The following is a 19535-nucleotide window of genomic DNA, read 5'->3' as shown; positions in this document are numbered from 1 at the left end:
AAAGTCCACTGTTTCATTCTCGTCCCTTTGCATCATCATAGCTTAGCTCCCACTTATGAGTGAGAACATGCAATGTTTGTTTTTCCATTCCTGAGTTACTTCATTCAGAATAATGCTCTCCAACTCCATCCAGGTTGCTATGAATGCCATTATTTCATTCCTTTTTAAGGCTAAGTAGTATTCTATGGTATATATATATATATATATATATATATATACACACACACACATATATATATATATATATATCACATTTTCTTTCTTTATCCACTAATTGACTGATGGGCATTTGGGCTGGTTCTATAGTTTTGCAAATGTGAATTTTGCTGATGTAAACATGTGTGCAAAAGTGTCTTTTTCATATGATGACTTCCTTTTCTCTGGGTAGATACCTAGTAGTGGGATTGCTGGATCAAATGGTAGGCGTACTTTTAGTTCTCTAAGGAATCTCCATACTGCTTTCCATAGTGATGGTACTAGCTTACATTCCCACCATCAGTGTAAAAGCGTTCTCTTTCACGTCCATGCCAACATCAATTTTTGCTTTTTGTTGTTGTTGTTTTGAGATGAAGTCTCACTCTGTCACACAGGCTGGAGTATATCAGCTCACTGCAACCTTGCATCCCAGGTTCAAGCAATTCTCCTGTCTCAGCCGCCTGAGTAGCTGGGATTACAGGCAACCGCCACCATGCCCGGCTAATTTTTGTATTTTCAGTAGAGACGAGGTTTCACCATGTTAGTCAGGCTGGTCTCAAACTCCTGACCTCGTGATCCTCCCGCCTCGGCCTCCCAAAGTACTGGGATTACACGCGTGAGCCACGGCGCCTGGCCCTATTTTTCTTTATTTTACACATGGTATTGCATTGTGGTTTTGATTTGCATTTCCCTGATAATTAGTGATGTTGAGCATTTTTTCATATGTTTGTTGGCCATTTGTACATCTTCTTTTGGGAATTGCCTATTCATGTCCTTGGCACACTTTTTGATGGGACTATTTTTTTCTTGCTGATTAGAGTTCCCTGTAGATTCTGGACATTAGTCCTTTGTCAGATGCAGTTTGTGAAAATTTTCTCCCACTCTCTGGGTGATCTGTTTACTCTGCTGATTATTTCCTTTGCTGTGCAGGAGGCCTTTAGTTTAATTAAGTCCCATCTATTTATCTTTGTTTTCATTGCATTTGCTTTTGGGTTGTTGGTTATGAACTGTTTGCCTAAGCCAATGTGTAGAAACGTTTTCCAATGTTATCTTCAAGAATTTTTATGGTTTCAGACCGTAGATTTAAGTCTTTGATCCATCTTGTGTTGATTTTTGTATAAGGTGAGAAATGAGGATCCAGTTTTATTCTTTTACATGTGGCTTGCCAATTATCCCAGCACTATTTGTTGAATAGGGTGTACTTTCCTTACTTTGCTTTTGTTTACTTTGTCTAAGATCAGTTGGCTATTAATTATTGGACTTTATTTCTGGGTTATCTACTCTGTTCCATTGGTCATGTGCCTATTTTTATACCAGCACCATGCTGTTTTGGTCACTATAGCCTTGTAATATAGTTTGAAGTTGGGTAATGTGATGCCTCTAGATTGGTTCTTTTTGCTTAGTTTTGCTTTGGCTATGCAGACTCTTTTATACTTCCAGATGAATTTTGGTATTGTTTTTTCTAGTTCTATAAAGAATGATGATGGTATTTTGATAGGAATTGCATTGAATTTGTAAACTGCTTTCGGAAGTATGGTCATTTTCACAATAGTGAGTCTACCCATCCATGAGCATGGAATGTGTTTCCATTTGTTTGTGTCATCTATGATTTCTTTCAGCAGTGTTTTGTAGTTTTCCTTGTAGGGGTATTTCACCTCCTTGGTTACGTATATTCCTAAGTATTTTATTTTTACAGCTATTATAAAAGGGTTTGATTTGATTCTCAGCCTGGTTGCTGTTGGTGTATAGCACTGCTACTGATTTGTGTACATAGATTTTGTATCCTGATAAATGAATTTATTGCATATTTTTAAATAGCAATAAGCTTTGAAATATTCCCAACACAAAGAAATGATCAATGTTTGAGGTGATCAATATCCCAAAGACCCTGATTTGATCATTACTCATTGCACAAATGTACCAAAATCTCACATGGACCCCATAAATGTGTACAATTATTCTCTATCAAAAAAAATTTTTAAGAAACATGCAGGAATACACTGTACCTCTTCCTTGCTGTCTCTGGATATTGTCACATGAGGACTTGACAGGCGGATTGTGGCAGCCTCTGTGACCAAAAGCAGAAGGCAATAGCAGCATAGGAACCTCAAATGAAGAACCTAACATCTCAAGCTACTAATTTACCCAACCTTGGCATCAGCTATCTCCGGTCTTAGTACATGAGGTGATAAGCCCCCACTGTTCAAGTTGGGTGGCCATCAATTGCTGCAGAATAGAAGTTAATGAGGCTTCCTCCTCCTGGATCCCCTACTAGACCCTGACATGCCCATTCAGTCACAGGCAGAAAGGGAAACAGAGGGTAAGGAGACCTGGCTGGCTCTGCCAGAGACAGATCTTACCTGTCCTGCTTGCCCTAAAAAAGCCTGGTGCCTATGCAAGGGACTGAGAGGTGGCTCCTGCGGCCATAGTCTAGGCAAAATAACCCATCCACTAATAAATGAACATGGCAGAAATACAGTCAGCATTTCCTCAGTCTTGCCAATAAAGCCAACTCTTCTGCTCACCAGGGAGGAGACGTATGAAAGGGGCAGAGAGACTTGGAAGCTTTCATCCTAACTCACTCTCCTTTGTTTTTGTTTTGTTTAGTTTTGAGACCCAGTCTCGCTCTATCACGCAGGCTAGGGTGCAGTGGTGCAATCTTGGCTCACTCCAACCTCCGCCCCCTGGGTTCAAGCGAATCTCATGCCTCAGCCTCCAGAGTAGCTGGGACTACAGGCGCCCACGACCACGCCTGGCTAATTTTTGTATTTTTAGTAGACAAACGGTTTCACCATGTTGGCCAAGCTGGTCTCGAATTCCTGGCCTCAAGTGATCTGCCCACCTCGGCCTCCCAAAGGGCTGAGATTACAGGCATAAGCAACCCCACCTGAACACCTAACTCACTCTTGAGAGGCCAGAAGTGATGCTGGAACCTTCTTCTTCTGTGGGTTAAAAAGGGAAAATTAGGAAGAACACAAGGCGTGAGAGATGCAGCGATGGATATGTCTATATGGAGCTTCTGTCTGCATCCAGTAGAAAATGCATTTCTAGGTACCAGGTTTAAGAGCGAAAACCTGCAGTCTTGTCTGTTAGCATTCTCCTTCCCCACAAACCTGAGAGGGAATACATTTTCCTCCAGCACACCCGGATGTAGGAAATGTCACATTCCTATTTCTGTAACTTCAGTTAAATCTGCTCGAGTCCCTGGATGCCTGGCAGGTGGGGAATTCAATCTTGTCATTATCAGCATTCCTTTCCCTTCTCCACTGGCTTATGTAAGAATTCTGGGCTTACACACTGTTGGAAAGCCAGGTAGGAATTACATCCCCCGAACTCTCCATTCTTCCAGCTGCTCATGATCCATCAGCCTTTTTTGGGCCATCTGCTATAACAAGACCCTCCTCACAGCATCATTCCACTGACCCACAGGCTCAGCCCCAGGGACCCTCACTATAACAGGTCTCCACTATGCATGGGAACTCACAAAAACCTTCTCTTCATCTTGGCTTCCTCTGATATCCACCATTCCCCCGCTTTTCACCTTAAACACAGATGGCAGCTCCTTCCCATCGTTCCAAACCTTGGGGATTGTCCAGCCAAATTCTCTTCAGACACCAAAGCTTCACCCGCCCTCTTCATGGAGGTGATGCAAGGGCATCTGAGATCTTTGGAAGCCCAATTCTGGCCTCTCTTAGGGGTGGGCTGAGAGTGGGAACTAGACTCTCTTTTCCAAGTGCCATGTTTATCTTGTTCATCATTATATTATCTCCAATGCCTGGCACATAGCAGGCACTAAAGACTGACACATAGTAGGTGCTATTAGTGTCTGTATAATGGGACTCTTGAGGTTGAAGCTATTAGCAGAAACCTGCCAAGCAAAAGGATGGAAAACCGACCACCAAAAAAAAAAAAAAAAAAAAAAAAAAAATGAAAGCAATCGTGGCTTTGAGCTCTAAACACACAAGGCACCAGCCCAAGTTTGGGCAATTTTAATACAACAGCCATTTCACCTCCAAACAAGCTGCCACTGGAAACCTCCCTCTGCCTCTTAAACAGAAGCAGCTTCTCTTTCTCTTAGTGGGCAGCATTTCTCCCCGGTGGCAGTACCCAGCCCACTGCCACCAGCAAAAGACTGCATCCAGGAGTCAAGAGTTTGACAGTTTAAAGAATAGATTTTATAGGGAAAAACAAAGTAACATCCACATAAATCTGGAACTACCACGACTTTCCAGAGGCTGAATCCCATTTGTGGAGTCTCTTGCATCTCAAGCACCTTGCAGTCAGCTCAACTACATACTTTTGGGATGCGTTGCAGAGAAGAGTGAAGGTTATCTGCAAAATAAAGGAACCAGGGCTCAGAATTCCCAGAGCAATCCATGACAGAGGAGGTGAGCAGAAAACGGAAGGGTGACGTCAAAGGAGAGAAGTCAATGAGTTGGCCAACACCAAGCAAGGATCATGGGAACCTTTCCATGGCCCCACATCTCAAATGAAGTCAACAAAACCCATCAATGCTTGGTGTAAGTGTTGTATGCTCCCGGAAATGAAAGCAGGGGCCACATTTCAGGTCAGTGGGGTCGCGGTAGAGGCAGCAGTCATGAACTTGTGGGCCCTGGAGGATAGGACGATTCTGAGATATTGAATCCCTACACTGATCTCAGTAGAAATCTCAGGTAGGGCTTCAACATTCGTGGACCAAGGACTCTGTGGGCCTGAGAGCAACAGCCTTGGTGCATGTTCCAGTTCCATCAATCCCAACTGGGGCTTTGAACAAGTTACTTATTTTTTTAACTAACGTTATTTTAATTGACAAATCATAATTGTACACATTTATGTGATGTTTTGATATGTGTATACAATGTGGAATGATTAGATCAAACTAATTAACATGTCCATCCCCTAATTTACTGAAAATTTTTATGATGAGACATTTGAAATGTACCCTCTTAGTTATTTTGAAAGATACATTATTATTGACTATAGTCACGCTGCTGTGCTATAGATTTCAAAGCATATAATCCAGCAACCCAACTTCTGGGTATAGACCAAGAAAAAATTGAAGTCAATATGTTGAAGGGATCTCTACATTCCGATGTTCACTGCAGCACTATTCACAATATCCAAGATATAGAATCAACCTGAGTGTCCATCAGTGGATGAAAGGATAAAGAAAATGTACTATATACACACAACGGAATACTATCAACCCTTAAAAAAGGAAGAAATCCTGCCATTTCCAACAACATAGACGAACTTGAAGGACACTGTGTTAAGTGAAATAAGCCAGGCACAGAAAGACAAATACTGCATGATTTTACTTACATGTGGAATCTAAAGAAGTTGAACTCCCAGAAATAGAGAGTAGGACAGTGGTTATCAGGGGCTGGGGTGCAGGAAAGGTAGGGGATAGGAGACACTGGTCAAAGGGTACAAAGTTTCCAATAGGAAGAATAAGTTTTGAACAAGCTAAACTCCTCTGAAAGCTCACTTCCTCATCTGTAGAGCAGGGACACATCATCGACCTTCTAAGGACGTTGCTGTGAGAGTAAGAGATGATGTTCAGCACAATACCTAACGCACAGTCAGGTCTCCTTAAGCTTGAACCTGCATCGCCATGACCTCTACATCTCAGGACAGAAAGGCTCACAGCCAGTGTCTCAGTTCCCAGTGAAAAGTGGATCCCAGACCAGGCTGAACAGCAGGATCCCTAGGGGATATCCAGCCCTACTGAGACAGAATCACCGGAGGTAGAGCCTGGGTATGTATGTATGTGTATGCGTATGTATGTATGCATAAGAGACAGGGTCTTCTTCTACAATCCAGGCTGGAGTGCAGTGTCACAATCATAGTTCACTGCAGGCTCAAATTACTCCTGGCCTCAAGCCATCCTCCCACCTCAGCCTTCAGAGTAGCTGAGACTACAGGCACATGCCACCAAGCCCGGATACTTTTTTTTTCTTTTTTCTTTTTGGAGAGAGTCTCACTCTGTTGCCCAGGCTGGGCTGCAATGATGCAATCTTGGCTCACTGCAACCTCTGTCTCCCGGGTTCAAGTGATTCTCATGCCTCAACCTCCTGAGTAGCTAGGATTACAGGCATGCACCACCACACCAGACTAATTTTGCTTTTTTCATTGTTGTTTATTGTTTGTTTTTCACAAATAGGGCTTTTTATTTGCCACTGTTATAAGTCTGAACTTTAAACAGATTCTTGGACTGGTGGTTCATACCCATCAGCTCATTCCACTTCAGCATGTGTCTCGTCCCTAGTGGGTTTTCCAGAACTACTACCTTCACCATGAAGCTCCATGCCTTTCAAACCCAGGGTTCTCCAGCATTTATACTTTTCTAATGAAGACATCATGGAGAGGATAAATTGGCAAGCCTTTTCTACATCTTTTCCAATGTTGTCTGGAATCAATTTATTGACCACTTCTTTCAAGTCATTTGTCTGCACCTCTCAGGTCATGATTTCCACCATCTTCTTCTGGATTTGGCAGACTGTTGGTGCTGAGCATAAGAGGTCTTCAGTATCTGATTGTTGCATTTTTTAGTAAAACCAACACAAAACAGATGAAAGAAGTAACCATCGGTAGTCTTCACATCAACATGAGCTTCAATCATTGTTGAACATTTTTCAACCATGGAACATATTTTGTCACAGGTAAGACCCATGCCATAGTAGTTAGTCAGGCAGTTTTTGCCCTGAACATCTTCAGTAATCAGCTTGAATTTTCTAAATGCAACTTCATCATTCTGCACATCAGCAAGACTCACTTCAAACACAAGACCCTTGAGACCATCAGATGCAATTTGGGTTCCTTGGGTGCTGGTGACCAAGTCTTTCCAATATTTCTTACATTGAACATAGCAGGTGCTTTTACATCATACTGATCTTTCTTAGAAAATGGATCAAGTATTTTCTTCTTAACTCCCTTTTTGCCACCTTTCATAAGGCACTTGTTCTTAACAACCGCCATGGTGCTGCTCAGAGTACCAAAAGGCTAAATTTTATATTTTTGGTAGAGACAGGGTTTCACCATGTTGGCCAGGCTGGTCTTGAACTCCTGATGTCAAGTGATCTGCCCACCTCAGTCTCCCAAAGTGCTGGGATTACAGGTGTGAGCCACTGCACCCAGCTGCTATTTATTTTTTCTTTTTTTGTAGAGACAGGGTCTTGCCATGTTGCCAAGGCTGGCTTGGAACTCCTGGCCTCAAGCAATCCTCCCACCGCAGCCTCCCAAAGCACTGGGATTTCAGGTGTGAGCCACCATGCCCAGCCTGGAATCTATTTTTAAAGCCAATCAAGTGTTGAATAAAATTGCAACTTGGGCTGTTTTTCTTTGCATTTTTTACATTTCAATGGTTTTTAATATATTCAGAGATATACACAAACATTACTAGTCAATTTTAGAACATTTCATCACCTCAGAAAGAAACCTCATACCCTTTATCTAACACCCCCTATCCTCCCATGCCCCTACCAACCCTGAGCAACCACTAATGAACTTCCTATTTCTATAGATTTCCATCTGAATGAAATCATGTAGAATGTGATCTTTCATCTGTTTTGAAGCTTCATCCATGCTGTAGCATATGTGCTTTGCTCCTTTTTGTGATCAAATAATATTCCACCATGTGGGTAGACAACATTCCGTGTATCTCTTCATCTGGTGATGGGCATTTGGATTAACTCCCTCTTTGGGTTATTAGGAGTGATGCTACTGTAATTATTCATGTACAAGTTTTTGTGTGGACCTGTGCTTTCATTTTTGAATATGAAAATACGGCACATCTCCAAGGAAGACATATAAGTGGCCAATAAGCACATGAAAAGATGCTCAATGAAATTCATCATCAGGGAAACAGAAATCAAAACCACAATGAGATACCACATCATACCCATAAGGATGGCTGGAATTGAAGATACAGAAAATTGGCCTGGTGCGGTGGCTCATGCCTGTAACCCCAGCACTTTGGGAGACCAAGGTGGGTGTATCACCTGAGGCCAGGAGTTTGAGACCAGCCTGGTCAACATGGTGAAACCCTATCTCTACTAAAAAAAGACAAAAATTAGCCAGGCATGGTGGCAGGTGCCTATAATCCCAGCTACGCAGGAAGCTGAGGCAGGAGAGTAACTTGAATCTGGGAGGCAGAGGTTGCAGTGAGCTGAGATTGTGCCACTGCACTCCAGCCTGGGCGACAGAGCAAGACTTCGTCTCAAAAAAAAAAAAAAAAGAGAAAAAAACAAGTATTGGTTAGGATGCAGAGAAACTAGAACCTTCATACACTGCTGGTGGGAGTTAAAATGGTGCAGCCACTGTGAGAAACAGTTTAACAACTTCCCAAACAATTCTACATAGAGTTACCAAATGACCCAGCAATTGTACTCCCAGGTATAGGCCCAACTTGGGCTCTTTTAATCTATGGAAAATGAACTATGGGTACTTGGCAAGAACAAAGACGGAGAGAGGCAGAAATGGTGCCATGAGGGCACATTGACTGGTCTCTAGTGCACATGGCTCCCAGTGCAAATGGCCTCTAAATGACTTCATCAGTTGCTCATTAAAAAAATCACCCTCTGCTCCAATCGTGGAGGAAGAAGTGTGGATTGGACCTGGTGAGCCACAGTAACACTGACTGCTAAACTTTATGAATGATGACGGGATTTGCACGTATAATCTTGACTGTACTCGATTTTTTATTTTATCCACTGTCTTTGGAATCCTAACTCTTGACTAAGAACTGACTTTCCTGTACTTGTTGCTGACTCTAAGTAAATTTCCAATTCCACATACTCCAAAGATGATGTGCTGAGGAATCTCTCAAACGAAAAATGCTAAGAATCCAGGCACAGTTATACGGCAAATTTTGCAGAATTAACAAATTGCACTTGTAAGTACTAAGCACAAAACATTTTCATGGGTAAAGAAAAAAGTGTTCTTCATTCTAGTAGAGGCTGCAGGATGAAGCCGATCAAGGTGCTTGCCCAGCCAGACCTTGGGCTCTTACCAAATTTGTGTTAGAGTCAACTCTGATGGAGTCTGTATCCCAGTCATCTTTTTTTTTTTTTTTTTTTGACATGGAATCTCGCTCTGTCTCTGAGGCTGGAATGCAGCAGTGTGATCTCAGCTCACTGCAACATCTGCCTCCTGGGTTCAAGCGATTCTCCTGCCTCAGCTTCCCAAGTAGCTGGGACTACATGTGTGTGCCACCATGCCCAGCTAATTTTTGTATTTTTAGTAGAGATGTTTCATCATGTTGGCCAGGCTGTGCTCAAACTCCTGACCTCAAGTGATCCGCCTGCCTTGGCCTCCCAAAGTGCTGGGATTACAGGCATGAGCCACCATGCCTGACCTCAGTCATCTTTTTATCCTCCACACCTGGCAACTTCTGACACACTGTGGTTCCATACAAGTTTGTTGAATAAACAGGAGACAGATAGAAAGTGGGAACTCTGAAATTAGAGAAGATTCCAGAAATTGTGCATATTTCCCAGAGACTGTGGCCAAATTACTCAATCTTGCCAGAGTTTCCCTATCTCAACTCAACCCTTATGTGTAGGCCCAGGCACAGTGGCTCGCACGTGTAACCCGAACACTTTAGGAGGCTGAGGTGGGCAGATCACTTCAGGCCAGGAGTTTGAGACCAGCCTGGCCAACATGGTGAAACCCCGTCTCTACTAAAAATACAAAAATTAGCCAGGCATAGTGGTGTGCACCTGTAGTCCCAGCTGCTCAGGGGGCTGAGGCACAAGCATTGCTTGAACCCAGGAGGCGGAGGTTGCAGTGAGTCAAGATTATGACACTGTACTCTAGCCTGGGCAATAAAGCAAGACTGTCTCAAAAGAAAAAAAAAACCCTTATGTGTGGGCCTTGTTACAGAATTAATGTTTATATGGACAATATGTACATGGGTGTATGTTAAGAGCATGAGTCATCCACAAGATTTTAGCAAAGTCCATTTGGAAAGCTCAATGCTTTGGGCTTCCACTTGCTTTGCTGCCTGTGTCCTCAGAAGGAGGCTTCATCCTTCCATGTAACCAGCAAATCCTTTATGCAGAGATGTACACAACACACTCCTCTCCTTGGCTATGACACCTTGCAAGGCTTCTCTCGGTGGCCCCTGGTGCTCATTTCAGAGTAGTTCAAATTAAGGTGATCAGCTTTCATGCCAATCACTCTACAAATCATTCCTATTATGACCAATTTTTCTAAATGCTTTATTGAATTATTACTTAAAGAAATGTGCACATAGAAGAGGTCAACACAGTACTTTCCTTACAAACTGAACATACTGGCCAGGCGCAGTGGCTCATGCCTGTCATCCCAGCACTTTGGGAGGCCGAGGTGAGCAGATTGCTTGAGTCCAACAGCTCGCGACCAGCCTGGGCAACATAGTGAGACCCCCCTCTCTGCAAAAAATAAATAAATACAAAAACTAGGCAAGAGTGGTGGCACATGCCTGTAGTCCCAGCTACTCGGGAGGGCTAAGGTGGGAGGACTCCTTCAGCCCAGGAGGCAGAGGCTGCAGTGAGCCATGATGGTGCCACTGTGCTCCAGCCTGGGTGACAGAGCAAGATCCTGCCTCAAAAAAAAAAAAAAAACTGAACATCTCCATATTACCAACACCCAGTTCAAGAAACAGAACATTACAGCCCCTTCCAGGATATTCCTGGGGTCTCTTCCATCTCTCCTAACCCCTGACTACCAACAACCTCCACCTATTTCACCTGACATTGTCCTTTATGAGAGCAGCAGTTCTCAGATGGGGACTATTTTGCCCCCTGGGGACATCAGGCAATATCTGGGGACACTGGACACTGGGGGTTGTCTCTACTTGGGGGGAGTTGTGTTACTGCATCCAGTGAGTCCAGGGATGCCACTCAACATTCTAAAATGCACAGGGAACCCCCATACATACAACAGAGAAACTGCTGAGCCAAAATGTCAGCAGTGTCACAGCTGAAACCCTGACATACACACAATCACACAGTATCTGCTCTTTCGTGCTCAGGATCTCTTTCATTCTAATCATTTCATAGGAAACAGAAATGTCATTTGGAGACAAAGAAAATCCACAGTTTTTTTTTAATCAGCCTGGTGCCTTTAGAGCTAGGATTTGGTTTCCATTCTTTCTGTCTCATTTTCAAGTGATTTGTCTTCAAATGGCATCTGCTGGGCTCAAGACCCGGAGATCCCCACAAAGCTGAGATTCACATGGGAATTTTGTACACACCCACACAGGTATACACTGCCATTTACATGCAGACATCCACCCACAGATACACACATCTGGAGACCAAGACAAAAAGCAAACTCCACCATAAAAGCACAGTCCCCCGAAAAGGAGAAATGCACCATTCACTCCAGAGAGGTACCTATTTGTTTAATTCAGGCTCTGATAGTCAGGCTGTTGCCAAGCCCAGCTCTGAAAGTCTTCCCCTCTAGGAAAGAGAGACGGATTTTTGCTTTACTCAAGAATATAGATCTAAAAAAAACAAACACTTCTGCATCTCAAAGCAAGCTCTACCTCCTGAGCTACACATATTGATCAGCATTTTATTGTCAATTTTCTTTTATTTGAACTGGAGAAAAATATAATCTAATTATGTTCTTACTCATAGTTGGGAATCAGTCACACTAAATCCAATTCTCTGGGTTCTCATGATTAAGGTGTTTAATTTGGGGGACAACAAAGCAAAAGCATTGGTCATGTTTTAATATAATTAGTACAGAATATATCTAAGGGGTTCAAGTATCACTGTAGCAAGAAGCTCATTCTGCAGTAAAAGGGTGGTTCTACCACTAGAATTGAGTTAGGGTGGTTCATGGCTGTACCGTTTTATCAATGTCTCTTCAAGAGTCCATGGAATGTGGAATGGGAAAGACTGAAATAGTCCAAGTCTTGGCTAAGCTCCTATAAAGGGGTGTTAGGAGCTGATAAAATAACCTGGTCTTTACAGACTTCCCACACTGTAGTTCTCTAAGCTACAGATTCTCAGATTTTTTCTATTTTATAAACCAGTAAAAATATTTTTTTAATTTGAGAACCAACATAAGGTTGCTGTTTTTTTTTCTTTTTGGTAAGAAGGAACTTTTTTAAACTACCAGTTTTACACACACACACACACACACACACACACAGACACACATACACACACACACAGAGAAATTCCACCATGATCAGTCAGAATAGGTTAGGTTTTGCTGCAATAACAAACAACTCCTAAATCTTGGTAACTTCAAACATCAGAAGTTGTTTTTCTCACTCATGCTACATCTGCAGGGAGGTGTGGGGTGCTCTGTTTCCCATCAAACTTGCCCTAAGACTAAGGCTAATGGGGATTGCATTACCTCGAGTGTCACCAAGCAGGGAACAGAGGGAGAAGAATGCTAGAGAGCCCTGTACTAAGAATTCAATGCTCCTGGCTAGAAGTCTCACACTGCACCTCTGCCCCCAGCCTACTGGCCAGTACTAGCCACATCCCCTCCCCCACCACAGGGCAATGCATGAAGACAGGAGAATTGGATACATGACAAATTTCTACCCCATGGCATTTCATAAAAGAGAAAAAATGCAAATACAAAAATGTTTTAATAGAATAGAATATATACACTTTTAGAATAAAGAACAATCCTCCATAAAGGACAGCTGGTGGTCTTTCACCAATGGGCACATTTCTGTGACATTTTCTCTGTTTCTCTATTTTATCCTTGACCTATGAACATTTTATACAGACGGTCCAAAGAACACCATTTGGGGACCACTGCTCTAATCAGGTGATGAAAACGGCCCCAAGAACAGAGCACAGTCTCCTTAGCAGGGCCAGGGCGACCACGTTCTCACCATCAATGCACAGACACCCACCTGCAGCATCCTCACATCCCAACATCAAACGGTGGCTCTTTATAGCTTGATTCTAATGCCCCTTGATCTTCATCATCACTGTAAAGCTCTCTGGCCCCGAGATCTAACATCGCCACTCCAGCTACATCCTGCAACTGTTCACCTCTCCTGCCTCCTCATCCCTCTAAACTTCTCTTCACAACCTCATGTTTCCTTCTTGCTTTACCTTCCTGCTCAGCCTGGATCTTACAGTCACCTTCTTCTTGTAATGTGCTCCTAAACTCGTTCTTCCCTGCCTTCAACCACACCCACCTGGAAAATCTCCATACCCCATTGATGACTTGCCTTGCAAGTGCCCAAGGGCTGCTGAATGATACTGGAAAGAATCACAACATGGATATGGTAGTTCCACTAAATAATCTCACCATCCAACTCTTGGGTAGACTTCACTTCTCTTCAGCAATATTTTTAAGCATCACAAATAAATTCCAAACCATATTTGCTAGAACAACTGACTTTAAACCTCTTCTGTACCTCAAAGCCCCCCAAACCCATCCCTAGGGGTTTCAGAGCCCACTCAGAGTTGAGTTCTCTCAACTCACCTCCATCTCACCCCTAGATCACTGTACCTTGACCCTCTTCCTCTGCCTTTCCCATCTCATAAGGAGAATCATCCTTCTTCTTTCCCAAACTACCTTCTCCACTTGTGCCTCATTTGAGACCTGCCTTTATCACCCGTTCCCTTGGAACTCCCATGACTCACCACCTTCACTCCTCATTTCACTCATATTTTGCACCATGTATGTGCCAGGCGTTTAACATATAATCATGCTTAAGTCTCCACATGCTAACAAGAAAAACCTTGATTATCCCTGCTATGCCCTCAAGTCATTACCCTCCCTGCTCCTTTCCTGTGTCCCCAAACTTTGTTGATCTTCATCAATCCCTCTGTTGCAGATAGCTCTGAAGTTTGCATCCCATTAGGTTGGTGCAAAAGTAATTGTAGATTTTGCCATTACAAGTAATGGCAAAAACAGCAATTATTTTTGTACCAGCCTAGTATCTTTTCTCCTTCTACCAAACTTTGTCCCTGAGCCATCTCATCACCTATAACTACCTCCTCCATGCAGTTGATTCCCATATCTGTATTATTCTACTGGAAGTCCATTCCCCACCTTTCTCGGCTAGAATAGCAGAAGCCCAATTAGAATTCATGCTACCAGTTTCCCATCACCACCACCACCACCATCGTCACCCTGCCATTTTTAGCAAAACCGTCTCTTCAGTGGAGCCCAAAGATTTGTAATGATCTCCCACTCCCCAGAAAGATAACTTCAGACTCAGCCTAGAAGTAAAGATCCTCCAGATGTGGCCTCAACGACCCTCCAACCCATGTCCCCAGTGCATCCCTTTGATGCCCCCTTCAGTGGAGTTAAAATGGAGTTAGTGTTTTTCTTTTCACTTTCTCCTGGTGTTCTTCCAGAAATACAATTTTCACCTCTTGAATATTTTCAAGGATTCTCCGTGCTACACACAGTGAAATCCAAACTCCCCATCAGGACCCCAGTCTTCCCAAACCCTCTTTGCACTTTTCTGCCCCCATGCTTTTCCTTCGGTCATCCTCTTCTCTAATATAACCTTGTGTATTACTCTGGGTTCTCCAGAGAAAGAGCAGAGAGATAGAGGTAGAGCTATCCACATAGAGAGAGACAGATTGATTTGTTGTAAGGGATGGCTCACATGGTTATGGAGGCTAAGGAGTCCTGGAGTCTGCAGTCAGCAAGCTGGAGACCCAGGACAGCCAATGATATAGTTCCAACTCGAGTCCACATCTAAACTCAGGAGAAGATTGATGTCCCAGTTCAAATATAATCAGGTAAAGAGAGCAAATTCTCTGTGACTCTACCTTTTTGTTTTGTTCAGGCCTTCAGAGGATTGGATGAGGCTCACCCACATTGGGGAGGACAATCTGCTTTATTCAGTCTACCAATTAAATGTTATCCTCATCCAGAATACCTCAGAGACACACCCAGAATAATGTGTAGCCAAATATCTGGGCACCCACAACCCAGTCAAATTGATACATAACACTAACCATCATGTCTTGCTTCTACTCTCTCCCCATTACTGCATGGCCAAATCCTTCCCTTATTTCCAGGCTTAGTTCAAATGTTACCTCTTAACTAAGCCTTCCCTGCTAACCCCAAATATTAATAGAATTGGTTGCTCCCTTCTCTGATATCTCAAAATACATTGTGTGTTTCTTTTACTGTATTTATTACAAACTCCCTTATAAATCAAGACAGTGATTCCCAGACAAATTATCAAAAGAGTATAAAAGAAGTCTTCTTTGAGTGTGAAATATCTCATGGAATATAGCACATGGCCTCTTCGTGAAGAAACTACTGGGAGAGAAGAAGACAAGATGGAAGAGGCCAGGGAAAGGGGGTTACTACAAAGCACAATGAGGCTGGGCTCATACGGTGGCTCACACCTGTAATCCCAGCATTTTGGGAGGCCCAGGCCGGCGGATCACGAGGTCAGGAGATTGAGACCATCCTGGCTAACACGGTGAAACCCCGTGTCTACCAAAAATACAAAAAAATTAGCCAGGCATGGTGGCAGGCGCCTGTAGTCCCAGCTACTCAGGAGGCTGAGGCAGAAGAATGGCATGAACCCGGGAGGCGGAGCTTGCAGTGAGCCAGGATCATGCCACTGCACTCAAGCACTCAAGGCTGGGTGACAGGCAGAGACTCCAACTCAAAAAAAAAAAAAAAAAAAAAAAACACACACACACACACACAAAATGAAATGTCAGTGGATGGGTGCCTATAATTTCTAAGGGAAACAGAATATAATCCAAGAATTTTATAGCCAACTAAATTACTGCCCAATCAAAATAGGCAAAAGACACTATCACATGTTCAAGAACTTAGAGAATACAGTATTTCAGAGCTCTTTAAAAAAAAATCTTCATAATAAAATTTAGTCAGCCAAGAAATTAAAAAATAAGCAACTTGTGAACTGAATGACCATGACAAAAGGCTAGTGATGAGAGGTGAATCCATTTAAAAATAGGACTATGATTGCAGAACAGAAAGAAAAGGTGGTCAACCTTAACAACAGAAAACAACCTAGAAATAACTAGTTTCCAGAGGTAAAGGGAGGGACCGTAGGAAGTAGAAGTGCTAATGCCCTTTATTAAGTCAATTAATCAGGTCTAAAATTGAAACGTGGTTTTAAATATATAACTTCTTGTTTATTTTCCTCCCTAACTACCTGAGGATCAGCCACCATGATGAATGACACAGTAACTATCTGGACCACGAAGTTCATGACCAATCCACCGCTCCAGAGGAAACAAATGGTCACCAACGTCCTTCACCCCGAGAAGGCAACTAAATGTACAAGACCACAATGGGTGTCATCTTCATATTAATATTTGGACTCAGAACCCATTTTGATGGTGGTTAAACAATGGGCTTTGGCATGCTATCTGGTTCTTTGAATTATGCAAAGAAAAATGAACTCAAACATAGACTTGCAAGACACAGCTGGCATGAGAAGAAGATGACCTCAAGAAAACAGCAAAAGGAATGCAAGGGCAGAATGAAGTCAAGAGACTGCAAAGGCCAATGTCGGTGCTGTCAAAAAGCAAAAGGAGTAAAGATTTTGCAATGGCGTTATTTGCAGTGACTGTACAAATTTTTCATGAGATGATCAGTCAACTGTAAAGACTTCTACATATATATAAAACATCTTAATATTTTTCACCACATTTGGTTTCTTAGATGTTCTAGAAACTGATTTTTGCTAAGAAAAAACTACATTTATCTGAGTTGACCAGTTCCTTCAGTTTCACTTCCATTTCTTTTTCTTCAGATAAATTTACACAGCATTCAATTTGCTACTTCTTGTTTTTAAAATCTCATTTTGTGTGATCAGAAGTGTCTCTTCATGTCTCTAGCCATCTTTGTGCATAGCAAGGAATGCTGGTCACTTAATACTAGGAGGTTTATTTCTTGGGGTCGTGAGATTTGGGGTGATTTCTCTCTCTTTTTGTACTTTTCTGTATTCATTAATTTTTTTGAGACTATGTCACCAATGTCCTTCATATTAATATTTGGACTCAGAACCCATTTTGGTGGTGGTTAAACAATCGTCACCCACATTGGAGTGCAGTGGTATGATCTCAGCTCACCAAACCTCCACCTCCCAGGCTTAAGTGATTCTCCTGCCTCAGCCTCCCACGTAGCTGGGATTACAGGCATGCACCATCATGCCTGGCTAATTTTTGTATTTTTAGTAGAGACAAGGTTTCATCATGTCGTCCAGGCTGGTCTCAAACTCTTGGCCTCAAGTGATCTGACCACCTCAGCCTCCCAAGTGCTAAGATTACAGGTGTGAGCCACCGTGCCCAGCCTCCTCACTTACACTTTTACAGAAGATCTGATCACAGCCACTCCGCAGAAGTCAGAATGGCCCCCACGTGGTGTTAAACGGGAGTGAAAACTTGAGTTCAATCAACTGAGGGTGACACAGAAACATTTCCCACAAAACACTTTTGGCAGCTCTGCTGATCCATAACCTGGCTCCATTTCAGGGCAAGACCTCCACTTAAGCTGCACTGGCTTCCACTAGAGTAAATCAGATTAACTCATGGCAAACACAACTGAAGGGCAAAAAGATTCTTTTTAAAATGATTTTTGTCTCTCACTTACCAACACACGCTGGCCTCCCTAGAGCCTCACTCCATTCAGCACCTGTTCCACTGAGCACCCACTGAAAGCTCACTTCACAAGCTGAAATGACCCAGACATCAAGGAGTTTACAATCCAGGGGAAGAACAGACCTGAATGCAAGTGATGACAATACAAGATGGAGTCCAAGAGCCCAGCTTGAAGTTTCAGCAGAATAGCACCAAAGACTAGTTCCCAACCCAGCTCCCAGAGCCAGAGCCAGAGCCAGGCTGGCTGCATGAGATCAGCTGGGAGCTTTTGCAAACATAGGTCCTAGCTGAGCCCCTAATCATCAAACTGTCTGGGACTGAGCTCCCTGAATTGGTGTATTTAATAAGCACCCACACACACATAATTCTGATGTTCCTAAGGGTTGTAGAAACATGGAACTACGGAAAACACTAAAAAAAAAAAAAAAAGGCACTAAAAGAAACCTATAAATATTCATTACTGTCCCGGGCATCATGAGGACACTCCATGTGCACTATTTCCAATACTTACAATAACCTGCAAGGATTCATTCATGACAATGGGCTTTATCGGCATCAGAGCCAGCCCTGGGAATGCTTGAACCTGCACTGAATGTCACCCCCTCCTCCCCACAGGAGGGGGTTAACATTAAGGAGCAGGGGCCAGATGGGAAATGGAGTGTGCTTTTATTATAAGACCACAGTGAGAGACTTCTTTTTTTTTTTTCAGAGACTCGTTCTTGCCACCCAGGCTGGTGTGCAGTGGTGCAATCTTAGCTCACTGCAACTTCCACCTCCCGGCTTCAAGAGATTCTCCTGCCTCAGCCTCCCGAGTAGGTGGGACTATAGGCACCTGCCACCACGCCCGGCTAATTTTTGTATGTTTAATAGAGATAGGGTTTCACCATGTTGGTCAGGATGGTCTTGAACTCTTGACCTCGTGATCCGCCTACCTTGGCCTCCCAAAGTGCTGGGATTACAGGTATGAGCCACCACACCTAGCCTGAGACTTTCAAGTAAAGCCACAATGGACCACAGAGCTTAGACATCAGGGCTAATATGGAATCTCTGTCATTAAATCTTGAGATCTTATTATCTTTGCTCAAAGAAAAAAATAATCACAATTGACATTTTGAGGACAAGACATCTGAATGTAAACTCGATCTTAGAGGATATTAAGGAATTACTGGTAATTTGATTAGGTATGACAATGATCATATAAAAAATGCCCTCATGTTTTTAGAGGGAAAGCAAATTACATAGGGGTGAATATCATGAAGCAATTACATAACTACTGTAAACTATTTTTTAAATACTTCAGAAAAACAAATGGAGTAAATATTGCAAACGTTAATAGTTTTTAAACTTATGTGATGGGTATATGATAGCTCATTAAACTAGTCGCTCTACTTTTATGTATATTGAAAATTTTTCATAATAATAATAAAAAAAAACCTTGGCCAGGCACAGCAGCTCATGCCTGTAATCCCGGCACTTTAGGAGGCCGAGGTGGATGGAGGACTGCTTGAGCCCAGGAGTTTGAGACCAGCCTAGGCAACATGGTGGTGAAACCTCATCTCTACAAAAAATAGACAAATTAGTCAGGCAAGGTGGTGTGCACCTGCAGTCCCAGCTACTCAGGAGGCTGAGGTGGGAGGATCACCTGAGCCCAGAAGGTCAAGGCTGCAGTGAGCCAAGGTCACACCACTGCACTCCAGCCTGGGTGACAGAGTTAGACCCTGTCTCAAACAAACAAGCAAACAAAAACCCTCTTGATCCCATTTC

General features: G+C 42.9%; 1 protein-coding gene and 2 pseudogenes across 3 annotated transcripts in view; 1 reads left to right on the top strand and 2 right to left on the bottom strand.

The window, feature by feature from the left end:
* The window catches only part of RBFOX1 (RNA binding fox-1 homolog 1), a 2477231-nt gene that overhangs the window by 2439411 nt on the left and 18285 nt on the right, over positions 1-19535 (bottom strand). The window lies entirely within an intron of this gene.
* LOC129137391 (small ribosomal subunit protein eS1-like) lies at positions 259-9266 on the bottom strand (annotated as a pseudogene).
* LOC100609868 (small ribosomal subunit protein eS24-like) lies at positions 16341-16709 on the top strand (annotated as a pseudogene).

Source organism: Pan troglodytes, chromosome 18 (assembly GCF_028858775.2).
Source record: "Pan troglodytes isolate AG18354 chromosome 18, NHGRI_mPanTro3-v2.0_pri, whole genome shotgun sequence".
In the NCBI taxonomy this organism is placed as follows: Eukaryota; Metazoa; Chordata; class Mammalia; order Primates; family Hominidae; genus Pan; species Pan troglodytes.
The sequence above is the reverse complement of the archived record's forward strand: the minus strand, read 5'-3'. Positions and strand labels throughout refer to the sequence as shown.